Genomic DNA, 10,936 nt, shown 5'->3' with positions numbered 1-10,936 from the left:
GGTGCTGAGAAGAATGTATATTCTGTTGAATTGGGGTGGAGAGTTCTATAGATGTCTATTAGGTCCGCATGGTGCAGAGATGAGTTCAATTCCTGGATATCCTTGTTAACTTTCTGTCTCATTGATCTGTCTAATGTTGACAGTGGAGTGTTGAAGTCTCCCATTATTATTGTATGGGAGTCTAAGTCTCTTTGTAAGTCTCTAAGGACTTGCTTTATGAATCTGGGTGCTCCTGTATTGGGTGCATATATATTTAGTATAGTTAGCTCTTCCTGTTGAATTGATCCCTTTACCATTATGTAATGGCCTTCTTTGTCTCTTTTGATCTTTGATGGTTTAAAGTCTGTTTTATCAGAGACTAGGATTGCAACCCCTGCTTTTTTTTGTTCTCCATTTGCTTGGTAGATCTTCCTGCATCCCTTTATTTTGAGCCTATGTATGTCTCTGCATGTGAGATGGGTCTCCTGAATACAGCAGACTGATGGGTCTTGACTCTTTATCCAGTTTGCCAGTCTGTGTCTTTTACTTGGAGCATTTAGTCCATTAACATTTAAGGTTAATATTGTTATGTGTGAACTTGATCCTGCCATTATGATATCAACTGGTTATTTTGCTCGTTAGTTGATGCAGTTTCTTCCTAGCCTCGATGGTCTTTACATTTTGGCATGTTTTTGCAATGGCTGGTACCGGTTGTTCCTTTCCATGTTTAGGGCTTCCTTCAGGGTCTCTTGTAAGGCAGGCCTGGTGGTGACAAAATCTCTAAGCATTTGCTTATCTGTAAAGGATTTTATTTCTCCCTCACTTATGAAACTTAGTTTGGCTGGATATGCAATTCTGGGTTGAAAATTCTTTTCTTTAAGAACGTTGAATATTGGCCCCCACTCTCTTCTGGCTTGTAGAGTTTCTGCCGAGAGATCTGCTGTTAGTCTGATGGGCTTCCCTTTGTGGGTAACCCGACCTTTCTCTCTGGCTGCCCTTAAGATTTTTTCCTTCATTTCAACTTTGGTCAATCTGGCAATTATGTGTCTTGGAGTTGCTCTTCTTGAGGAGTATCTTTGTGGTGTTCTCTGTATTTCCTGAATTTGAATGTTGGCCTGCCCTACTAGGTTGGGGAAGTTCTCATGGATGATATCCTGAAGAGTGTTTTCCAACTTGGTTCCATTTTCCCCCTCACTTTCAGGCACCCCAATCAGATGTAGATTTGGTCTTTTTACATAATCCCATACTTCTTGTAGGCTTTGTTCATTTCTTTTTCTTCTTTTTTCTTTTGGTTTCTCTTCTCGCTTCATTTCATTCATTTGATCCTCAATCGCTGATACTCTTTCTTCCAGTTGATCGAGTCGGTTACTGAAGCTTGTGCATTTGTCACGTATTTCTCGTGTCATGGTTTTCATCTCTGTCATTTCGTTTATGACCTTCTCTGCATTAATTAGTCTAGCTGTCAATTCTTCCACTCTTTTTTCAAGATTTTTAGTTTCTTTGCGCTGGGTACGTAATTCCTCCTTTAGCTCTGAGAAGTTTGATGGACTGAAGCCTTCTTCTCTCATCTCGTCAAAGTCATTCTCTGACCAGCTTCGATCCGTTGCTGGTGATGGGCTGCGCTCCTTTGCAGGGGGAGATGCGCTCTTATTTTTTGAATTTCCAGCTTTTCTGCCCTGCTTTTTCCCCATCTTTGTGGTTTTATCTGTCTCTGGTCTTTGATGATGGTGACGTACTGATGGGGATTTGGTATAGGTGTCCTTCCTGTTTGATAGTTTTCCTTCTGACAGTCAGGACCCTCAGCTATAGGTCTGTTGGAGATTGCTTGAGGTCCACTCCAGACCCTCTTTGCCTGGGTATCAGCAGCAGAGGTTGCAGAAGATAGAATGTTGCTGAACAGCGAGTGTACCTGTCTGATTCTTACTTTGGAAGCTTCCTCTCAGGGGTGTACTCCACCCTGTGAGGTGTGGGGTGTCAGACTGCCCCTAGTGGGGGATGTCTCCCAGTTAGGCTACTCAGTGGTCAGTGACCCACTTGAGCAGGCAGTCTGTCCGTTTTCAGATCTCAACCTCCGTGTTGGGAGATCCACTGCTCTTTTCAAAGCTGTCAGACAGAGTCCTTCGCGTCTGCTCAGGCCTCTGCTGTTTCCCCTGTTGTTTTTTAGCTGAGCTCTGCCCCCAGAGGTGGAGTCTATAGAGACAGGCAGGTTTCCTTGAGCTGCTGTGAGCTCCACCCAGTTGGAGCTTCCCAGCGGCTTTGTTTACCTACTTAAGCCTCAGCAATGGCGGGCGCCCCTCCCCCAGCCTCGCTGCTGCCTTGCGGTTAGATCGCGGCAGACTGCTGTGTTAACAATGAAGGAGGCTCGGCGGGCGCGGGCGCGGGCGCGGGACCCTCCCGGCCAGGTGAGGGATATATTCTTCTGGTGTGCCCGTTGCTTAAAGCGTGGTATTGGGGTGGGAGTTACCCGATTTTCCAGGTGTTGTGTGTCTCAGTTCCCCTGGCTAGGAAAAGGGATTCCCTTCCCCCTTGCACTTCCCAGGTGAGGCGATGCCTCGCCCTGCTTCAGCTCTCGCTGGTCGGGCTGCAGCAGCTGACCAGCACCAATTGTCCGGCACTCCCCAGTGAGATGACCCCAGTACTTCAGTTGAAAATGCAGAAATCACCAGTCTTCTGTGTCACTCGCGCTGGGAGTTGGAGACTGGAGCTGTTCCTATTCGGCCATCTTGCTCCGCCCCTATTTCATTTTTTTTTCTCTTTGAGACAGGGTCTTGCTGTGTTGCCCAGGCTGGAGTGCAGTGGTATGATCATAGCTCACTGCAGCATCAACTTCTAGGGCTCACACAATCCTGCCACCTCAGCTTCCTGAGTACCTCGGACCACAGGAACATGTCCCCATGCCCAGCTAAACTTTCTTGTTTTTTCATAGAGACAAGGACTCACTATGTTGCCCAGGCTGGTCTTGAAATTCTGGGTTCAGATGATCCTCTTACCTTGACCTCCCAGAATCCTGGGGTTAGAGGTGTGAGTCACCATGCCCAATCTAAATTTATTTCTATCATTTTATTTTGTGATTTTTTTATTTCCCTGAATGATACTTGAATACATTTTCTTCCTTTCCTCCTTTTAACTGAAATGATTGTGTTTATGTTTAATTCCTTCTCTTTCCCCCTTTCCAAGTTTTTATTTTTATTCTTTTATTTAATAAGTCATTACTTTTAATATGTGAACATGTGTGAAGAAAGCTGATATCTTTATTCAGCTCAGTGCTAATCAGTCCTTCTGTCATCCATGATATTGCTACCCACCATTTTAGTTGTAGCTTGTTTGTACCTTGTATGGAAAGAAGAATCCCGTGTAGGTTCTTAGTTGGAAGGAACCCCTGTAAAAAGAGAAAGATTAACAAGAGAAAAACAAATAGAAATTTATTAACATGTGTATTTTATTTATACTTGGAAGAAATCCTGGGAATAAAAAGTGCTCAAAGAGATGGTCTTGAATTCCAGCTTATATAGCCTCTTCAACAAAGAACAGTGAATTTTTAGAAAAGTGACAATATGAAAGAAAAGGACTTTGAGTCTCTAGGGGTGTCAACTTGGGGGAAGGCAAATAAATGGCAGGAAAGGCAGATTAACAGGGCTTATTAATGTAGATTCTTCTGATACCATTTCCAGGATGATGGGATCTAAATTGTCTTCCATGGTTAACCTTAACCTTTGTCTTTCCTGGTTAGGAGTGTCAGAGTATCTTTTATCTTTGCAAATTTACGCCTTGCTTTAATGCTAGTAGAGGAAAGGGAAATAACTTTCTTACATCAACTATTTTATTTCTTAATTATCTTCAGCTCAGCAATTCTTCGTAACATGGGGTGGCAATGTCTGGTCTTCCACAACACCCAGAAACTAGACATATTTATGATTATTTTTTCACATGGTCAATAATATTTTTTATTGCACGACTTTATGAGTTTTATAATTGTTTTTGTCTGTAATCTCCACTTCTGATAAATATTTACATTTTTTCCAAATATATCTGTAACCATGGGACCAGCCCAAACTGGGCCCACTCTGCTGATAACAAAATGTGAGTTATCTTGTAGATGTAACAGTACCAAAAACTGGCTCATGTAGCCCAGGCACGCACAATAGAAAAAGCTTAGACCTTTCACAACATCTAAAACAAATGATTCCTCCTCTCAGAACCAAGAAGACTGGGACATGACCAGAACATAAATGATAGAACTCTTTCAAAAGCAAGGGGTCTGTTGGTCTGAAAGATTCAGGGCTAAAATCTGTCTCAACATACCTTACTGTAAATGGTCAAATTTGAAGCCCTCCAATAAGACCCTGCCAAACAAACATTCCTAAGTCCTTTTCCTTGCCCTCTGATCCCTTAAAACTTGCTTCAGACCTCATTTAGGGAGAGAGATTTGAGCTTGTTTTCTGTCTCCTTGCTGAAGAGGCAGAAAACAATAAAGCCTTCCCTTTCCCAATAAGCCATCGCCATAGTATTGGCTTCTGTGTGCATTGGGTGGCAAGTTCATTTGCCTGACAAAATATCCTTTATTAATTTTGTGGTGAGGTTCTATTAGTAGTTAGCTATCAACCCTTTTCAGAATGCTTATTTATGAATGATAATTTAACTTGGCATAGAATTATAATCTGTAAGTTTATTTTTTTAAATCAGTGAATTATTAGCTTATGTGTTTTAGTCCTAATTTTTACTGCACTATTCATTTTTTTTTGAGTCCTGAGGATTTTCTTACTTCATTATACCTTATAATTTGTATAGGGGAGGGAATCATGAATTTGTAATCGCCCAAAGCGTTCTTCTTGCCTGCTACCCAGATAGAGCCGATTTACCAAGACAACAGAACTGTAATAGAGAAAGAATTTAATAAATGCTGAGCCAGCTAAGTGTAAGACTGGAGTTTACTACTCAAATCAGTTTCCCAAAAAAATTGGAAACCAGGGTTTTTAAGGATAATTTGACAGATAGGGGGCTAGCGAATGGGGAATGCTGATTGATTGGGTTGGGGGTGAAATTACAGGGAGTTGAAGCAGGGTCTTCTTGGTCTCCTCAGTTTCTAGGTGGGATTGCAGAAGTACTTGAACCAGTTTACTGGTCTGAATGGCACCAGCTGGTACATTAGAAAGCAGAGTCTGAAAAACATCTTGAACACCAATCTAGGTTTTACAATAGTGATGCTACCCAGTGGGAACAACTGGGGAGGTTAGGAATCTGTGGTCTCTGGCTTCATGACTTCTGAGCAATAATTTCTCTTCTTGTGATAAATTCGCTAGGCACTTTAGGCCCCAAGCAAGTAGGAGATTTGTTTGGGAGATTTGTCATCTTTGTTTAAAAGTTAAACTATAAACTAAGGTTCCCCCATAGTTAGCTCAGCCATGCCAGGCATGAACAAGGGCAGCTTGGAGGTTAAAAGCAAGATGGCGATGGACAGGTCATATTTCCTTCACTGCCATAATTTTTCTCTCTCAGTTTTTTCTCACTGTCATAATTTTTGCAAAGGGTGTTTCAGCTTCCCTGCACACTTCTAGATTTTTTGGCTGGGCCAAGGTAATTCTATGGGCTATCATAAGGCAGATTAAAAGTATAATTTAAAAACCATTTTAGTTACATGCATATCTATATATGCAAGGCAATCTCACAAAAATATGAGATTCAAAGAAGGGCCAGAAAATTGAACCTTATATAGCATCCTGAGTTACAGAAAGAAATAGGGGATTGGGACTTCTTTGGTGGTGGAGGAAGGGCTGAGCCAAATTATGGGCCAGTGAGGGCAGGAAATGTATGGTGAATAAACGTTAACTTATTATGCAGATAAAAGCCTCTCAGGTGATAAAACTTGTGTTACAGTAGCTCTCTTCCTGGTATAGATAGTTTTACTAATGTAAATTTCCTTTATAGATATGTTTCCTTTACAAATGGGAGGTTTTTAAGAGCTACTCCTGTGTCTGCAGTTTCTCAAAATAACCAACTCCAAATAATCAATATACCAGAGAGGTATATTTTAGAGTGGCATATTCTAGTCTCCTGAAGTCATAGTTTGGGCTGGTGTGACCTGAGCCCCAACATGTGTATTTAGAAATACATTCTTTATATTATATCTAGCATCTAGAAATTTTGAAGGGAATAGTTTCTTTGTTTTGTTTTGTTTTTTAATCTGCTTTGCTATTTTCCCAGAAGTGGAAATCTGCTAACATAGCATCATAAAGTCAGAGCTGGCAGGTAATTGCTTTGTCTCTGTTGATTACCAGCTTCTAACTCTTATCCATTGTTATTTTCATTGAAAGGATTTATCCTTAAATGACCTTTTGTTGCACTTTTCATGACACTTTGTGCATTTGGTAGATGAGAATTAGCAAAATCATTCCATGTTATCTGAAGGGCAGGAGTGGGGATAGGGGCTAAATCCAGACCATCACATCATGAGAAAATATTATGAGCATTTCTATGGAATTAGTAGTTTAATTAAACAGAGGCCCAAAATCTATAAACAATATGGTAGACACTGAACAGAAGCAGGAAAATCAGCTAAACTAGAGAAAAGGCTCTACACAGATTTCGTTATGGAAAAGGCTGCCTTTTGTATTAGTCTTTTCACATCTTCACATGTATTTTTAATATTGTCAAAAATTCACAACTAAGAAAGTTAGATAAGGAAAACCTGAAGCACTTAAAACACTCAGAAAAAGAGTATCAAGCATGTTTTGTGCTGCCATAAATTTCTTTATGATATTTTGATTGAGATAATGAGATATAAATTTATTTAATAAACCAAAAGCATATTAGACAGAAAAAAAATTATTCCACTGGATTCTGTTGATGATTTGGGACTCAGAAAACAGCCTCAGAGTGAAGGCTGCAGAAACAGACTCAAAGGCAGTTTCTCTCTGACCTTCTGTGCCTTCCTTTCTCTCATCCCTCACTTTTCTGCACTGCAAGCCATAGGATGTAGAATCCTTCTCTCCAATGGGAGTCATGGAAACCAAAACCCCTTTTCTCCAAAGCCAGCCATAAAATCTAAAAATGTTAATCTAACTTTCACCCTTCTTTCTATGTAAGAACTGGCCAAGAAAGAAATTATCTATCTTTTTTTATTGTAGGCAATAAGACCCTCATTCCAGAGAGGGCCATTTCCCATACCTGGAAAGAAGGAAGGAAAGCTGCACAAGAGACCAAGAAGAACCTGAACAGACAGGCCTTGCTACGTTTCCCCACTCAGTCTATTTTCATTAGCTCCTACCCTTTTTGCCCAATCACATTTCTACATGGCCATCCCTGCTTTATCAAACCAAAGCATGAAGTCAGATTGTTTCCCCTGTTTCTTCAGGCTTCTTTCTGAAGACTCCTATGGCATATAAAATTATGATTAAATAAATTTGTTATGTTTTTTCTTGCTAACCTGCTTTTTGTTGTAGAAATGGAGGTTGCGACCCTGATGATAATGCTGATCATGCTTGCGTTATGGGACAGAATATTTAACTCTTAGATTTCTTGTTAACTCAGAGACAAAGATGAAAATTTTTCTACTGTTATTTTGCCATAAGGAAAAGGAATAGATACATTGAAATGGTAATGCTTTGTGTGATTCTTATATTTCTGCATCCGCATATTATGTTCTAATAATATGAGGCCAATGTTCCTGTAATCATGATTATAGTGGATTAAATTGTGTCCCTCCAAAATATATGTTGAAGTCTTAAACACTCATTCTTTTGAATTTTATTTAGAAATAGGGTCTTTCAGATGTAACCAAGTTAAAATCAGATCCTTACACGAGGTGCTAATCCAAAATAACTGTTATCTTATAAGAAGAGAAGAAGAGGCACAGACAGAGGCACACAGGGAGAATGCCACGTGATAATGAGGGCAAAGAGTGGAATGATGTGTCTAAGAAAATGGTGTGGAGTCAGTTCTCCCTCGGGTCTTCAGAGAGAAATGGCCCTACCAACAATTTCATTTCAGACTTCAAGCCTCTAAGACTTACGGGAGAATACATTTCTGTTGTTTTAAGCCAATCACTTTGCATACTTTGTTTTAAGCAACTCAGTTTGTGTACAACTGCATACAGATTAGGCATTGTGGAAAGGAAGATTAATAAACTCAAATCCAAAGTAAAAGATTGGAAAAAAAAAATTTCTAAATGAGGAAAAGGAGAAAGCAGAGAAAAGGGATGAGGAGGGAATATCAGTCCGTGATCTATGGGATAACTTTAAGTAAACTGGTGTATGTGTAACTGGAGTCTGTGACAGAGGAGAGAGAGGAGGAACAGATTGCATGCTAATTTGAACATCTATTTTAGTTATGGGTCAGTGTTATTTGTGTGACTTTTCTCCTCTTGTGGGTGATAGTTTCCAGCTTCCTTTTATGCTGTAATTTTTTTTATGTCTTTGTAAGTGTTTTTAATTGGATGACAGGCATTGTGAATTTTACTATGTTGAGCACTGTGTATTTTTGTTTTTCCTAAGTATTCTTAGGCTTTTTTTTCTGAGTCACAATTAAGTTACTTGAAAATTATGTGATCATGCTGGCTCTTGCTTTTAAGATTAAGATTTTTTTCAGGTGAGACCAGAGCTGTGTTCAGTCTAAGGCTAATGATTTCCCACATCTGAGACAGGAACCTAAGGAACCTACTGCGTATTCTCTTCCAGTTCCCAAAGAATCTTGGAGTTTTCTAGTAAGTCTGGTGAAAACAGGTACTATTCCTTGCCATGTGTGAGCTCTAGGCGCTGCTGTTTCTCTTTGTAAGTTATTTATCTGGCCTCAGCCAGATTCCCCAGACACTTGCACTAATCAACCAGTGCTGAGTGGAATACCAGATGAGTGCCCTTTGCAAATCTTCAGGTCACTCTCTTTAAACCTCCTTCTCATTTTGTACTTTGTCCTGAGAACTTTAGTTACCGTAGTCTCCTCGGGCTGTCAGTTCTAAGGCATTAAGGCATCAATTTATGGCAACCTTAGGGTTCACCTTGTTTCCCAGTTCACGGGGATGACTGTTTTTTGTTGTCTGATATACAGTGCTTGCAAAATGTTATTCTATAATTATTTTTCTGGTTATTTCAAGTGGGATGGTGAATCCAGTCTGTATTACTCCATTTTGAAAGGTACTGGAATGTTCCCTCCTGCATTCATTTTAATTATTTTCTTTCTAATAAGCCAGAGAGCACTTAAGACAGAAGATAGAAAATGTTTAACAAAATTTACATTTTAGAAATAACTGTTAAAAAGAGGGAAGAAAAAGGAGGTCTAGGATAGATAGGAGCTTTATTGAAACATGAGTTTTGTTTTCTGAAAAATGTCTCTTTACTTTCAATTTGTCTTACTGGCATTAACTTTGAAAGAGAAGACCAAGGATAGCCATCATAATTTCCCCAAATCTGATATGAAGTCAAGGTAACAGAAAGAAGTGTTACTTATGAAAATATCAGAAATGTTAGACATGAAAACATTATAAATAAATTCAGTCCCAAGAGGCTTTTTACTCATGCTATTTTCTTAGGTTGTGTTTATTCTAAATTTTTCATCTCCAAATTCCGCTCAATCGTATAAGATTAGTTTAAGTCCTACCCTTACAAGAAAGCCTTCCAAACAGCTCTAAGCTTTTAAAAATTGTAGAATTTATGACATAAAAAACAAATTTAGTGGTTTATGATATTCTATTATGCTTTATTAATTTCATTATATTTTAAAATCTTGTGATAACAGAATTAATATCCCTTTTCATGTTTCTAGATGTCTGCATACATTTTTTACCTTACTGTTCATATTTTTATAGTTCTTGACTTACACTAGGTTACTGAGTATTTTATCTTAATCATGATGTTTTATTTGTTACAAACCACTTAGTTTATGTAATAACTGTTTACTTCAGGTTTTAAATTCCACACTGTCTTCATAGGTTAGGTGTAGGCAAGGGAAATAACTTGTTTTTATTCCATTGTTTTAAATGTGTTTCTTTTAAATAAAGGCTGTAGTTTTATTTTAAATAAAGCCAGTAGTTTATAGAAACACAGTAAAGAAGATTAATAAGATACATTTAACTAAAGTTTTTTGGATGTATCCAATAACCAGCAAAAAGAAAGAGAAGCAAAAGGAGAATGTCAAGTGTTACAGTAAGGAATAAGATAGGAGCTGAGATATTGACTCAAACTTTAGAAACAAACTGAAATCTGAACTAAAACTGAGATATACTGGGAGAGCATGAAGAAAGGCAATGAAAGTTTTCTTAATCTATCCAACTCTTTAGTCCATTAGATAATTTCATGAGTGCTGTGTGACACGGATCAAAGTTTTTCTCCCAAAGTAAATATCTAATAGAGTCAGCATCTTTTAATGAAAAGATCTTCTTTTCTCTTATGGTATTGTATTAGTAGTACCCTTGTCATTAAGCTGGTGACCATTTATATGAAAGTCTGTTTCTGGTTTCTACTCTGTTACATTTGTCTGTCCTCAAAATGTTATATTTATATGTCCTTAAATTAGATATTGCTAATCTCCACAAAAGAAAAACTCCTATTATTTGACTAGGCTTTAATTGAATCTGTAGATCAGTTTCAGAGAATTGATATTTATTGCCCTAGTGAATTTGAAGTTTCCATTTTGTGACTATGGTTTGTTACTTCTTGTTGTTATTTCTATTATTATTATTATTATTATTATTATTATTATTATTATTATTATTTTGAGACAAAATCTCTCTGTCACCCAGGCTGGAGTGCAGTGGCACCATCTCGGCTCACTGCAACCTCCGCCTCCCAGGTTCAAGCAATTCCCCTGCGTCAGCCTCCCGAGTAGCTGGAACTACAGACATGCACCGCCGTTGCTGGCTAACTTTTTTGTATTTTTAGTAGAGATGGGGTTTCACCATGTTGTCTAGGCTGGTCTCAAACTCCTAACCTCAGGCAATCTGCCCACCTCGGCCTCCCAAAGTGCCAAG

This window comes from Rhinopithecus roxellana, chromosome 17 (assembly GCF_007565055.1).
Source record: "Rhinopithecus roxellana isolate Shanxi Qingling chromosome 17, ASM756505v1, whole genome shotgun sequence".
Classification (NCBI taxonomy): Eukaryota; Metazoa; Chordata; class Mammalia; order Primates; family Cercopithecidae; genus Rhinopithecus; species Rhinopithecus roxellana.
This window is presented reverse-complemented; position numbering follows the sequence as displayed.